Source organism: Montipora foliosa, unplaced genomic scaffold, assembly GCF_036669935.1.
Source record: "Montipora foliosa isolate CH-2021 unplaced genomic scaffold, ASM3666993v2 scaffold_407, whole genome shotgun sequence".
In the NCBI taxonomy this organism is placed as follows: domain Eukaryota; kingdom Metazoa; phylum Cnidaria; class Anthozoa; order Scleractinia; family Acroporidae; genus Montipora; species Montipora foliosa.
This window is the reverse complement of record NW_027179709.1, coordinates 332,433-335,000: the sequence shown is the minus strand read 5'-3', so window position 1 is coordinate 335,000 and position 2,568 is coordinate 332,433.

Below are 2,568 nucleotides of genomic sequence, written 5' to 3'. Positions count from 1 at the left end.
AGATTCCTTTCCATAAAGGGTTGGGCAGGTGTGACGGACCGGTTGAGGTATCGGCTGGACTTGAACATTTGCATCCCTGGTAGAGATTCTTTTCAATAAAGGGTTGGGCAGGTGTGACGGACCGGTTGAGGTATCGGCTGGACTTAAACATTTGCACCCCTGGTACAGATTCCTTTCAATAAATGGGTGGGGCAGGAGTAATGGACCGGTTTAGGTATTGGCTGGACTTTAAACATTTGCACCCCTGGTAGAGATTCCTTTCAATAAAGGGTTGGGCAGGTGTGATGGACCGGTTCACGTATCGGCTGGACTTAAACATTTCCACCCCTGGTAGAGATTCCTTTCAATAAAGGGTTGGGCAGGTGTGACAGACCGGTTGAGGTATCGGCTGGACTTGAACATTTGCACCCCTGGCAGAGATTCCTTTCAATAAAGGGTAGGGCAGGTGTGACGGACCGGTTGAGGTGTCAGCTGGACTGGAACATTTGCACCCCTGGTAGAGATTCCTTTCCATAAAGGGTTGGGCAGGTGTGACGGACCGGTTGAGGTATCGGCTGGACTTGAACATTTGCATCTCTGGTAGAGATTCTTTTCAATAAAGGGTTGGGCAGGTGTGACGGAACGCTTGAGGTATCGGCTGGACTTGAACATTTGCACCCCTGGTACAGATTCCTTTCAATAAATGGGTGGGGCAGGAGTAATGGACCGGTTTAGGTATTGCCTGGCCTTTAAACATTTGCACCACTGGTAGAGATTCCTTTCAATAAAGGGTTGGGCAGGTGTGATGGACCGGTTGAGGTATCGGCTGGACTTGAACATTTGCACCCCTGGTAGAGATTCCTTTCAATAAAGGGTTGGGCAGGTGTGACAGACCTGTTAAAGGTATCGGCTGGACTTGAAAATTTGCACCCCTGGCAGAGATTTCTTTCAATAAAGGGTAGGGCAGGTGTGACGGACCGGTTGAGGTGTCGGCTGGACTTGAACATTTGCATCCCTGGTAGAGATTCCTTTCAATAAAGGGTTGGGCAGGAGTGACGGACCGGTTGAGGTATCGGCTGGACTTAAACATTTGCACCCCTGGTAGAGATTCCTTTCAATAAAGGGTTGGGCAGGTGTGACGGACCAGTTGAGGTATCGGCTGGACTTAAACATTTGAACCCTGGTAGATAAACCTTTCAATAAAGGGTTGGGCAGATGTGATGGACCAGTTGAGGTATCGGCTGGACTTGAACATTTGCACCCCTGGCAGAGATTCCTTTCAATAAAGGGTTGGGCAGGTGTGACGGACCGGTTGAGGTATCGGCTGGACTTGAACATTTGCATCCCTGGTAGAGATTCCTTTCAATAAAGGGTTGTGCAGGTGTGACGGACCGGTTGAGGTTTCGGCTGGACTTGAACATTTGCACCCCTGGTAGATAAACCATTCAATAAAGGGTTGGGCAGGTGTGACGGACCAGTTGAGGTATCGGCTCGACTTGAGCATTTGCACCCCTGGTAGAGATTCCTTTCAATAAAGGGTTGGGCAGGTGTGACGGACCGGTTGAGGTATCGGCTGGACTTGAACATTTGCACCCCTGGTAGATAAACCTCTCAATAAAGGGTTGGGCAGGTGTGACGGACCAGTTGAGGTATCGGCTGGACTTGAACATTTGCATCCCTGGTAGAGATTCCTTTCAATAAAGGGTTGTGCAGGTGTGACGGACCGGTTGAGGTTTCGGCTGGACTTGAACATTTGCACCCCTGGTAGATAAACCTTTCAATAAAGGGTTGGGCAGGTGTGACGGACCAGTTGAGGTATCGGCTGGACTTGAGCATTTGCACCCCTGGTAGAGATTCCTTTCAATAAAGGGTTGGGCAGGTGTGACGGACCGGTTGAGGTATCGGCTGGACTTGAACATTTGCACCCCTGGTAGATAAACCTCTCAATAAAGGGTTGGGCAGGTGTGACGGACCAGTTGAGGTATCGGCTGGACTTGAACATTTGCACCCCTGGTAGAGATTCCTTTCAATAAAGGGTTGGGCAGGTGTGATGGACCGGTTGAGGTATCGGCTAGACTTGAACATTTGCATCCCTGGTAGAGATTCCTTTCAATAAAGGGTTGGGCAGGTGTGATGGACCAGTTGAGGTATCGGCTGGACTTAAACAATTGCACCCCTGGCAGAGATTCCTTTCAATAAAGGGTTGGGCAAGTGTGATGGACGGGTTTAGGTATCGGCTGGACTTGAAAATTTATATCCCTGGTAGAGATTCCTTTCAATAAAGGTTTGGGCAGGTGTGATGGACCAGTTGAGGTATCGGCTGGACCTGAACATTTGCACCCCTGGTAGAGATTCCTTTCAATAAAGGGTTCGGCAGGTGTGACGGACCGGTTGAGTTATCGGCTGGACTTGAACATTTGCATTCCTGGTAGAGATTCCTTTCAATAAAGGGTTGGGCAGGTGTGATGGACCGGTTGAGTTATCGGCTGGAGTTGAACATTTGCACCCCTGGTAGAGATTCCTTTCAATAAAGGGTTGGGCAGGTGTGATGGACCGGTTGAGGTATCGGCTGGACTTGAACATTTGCAC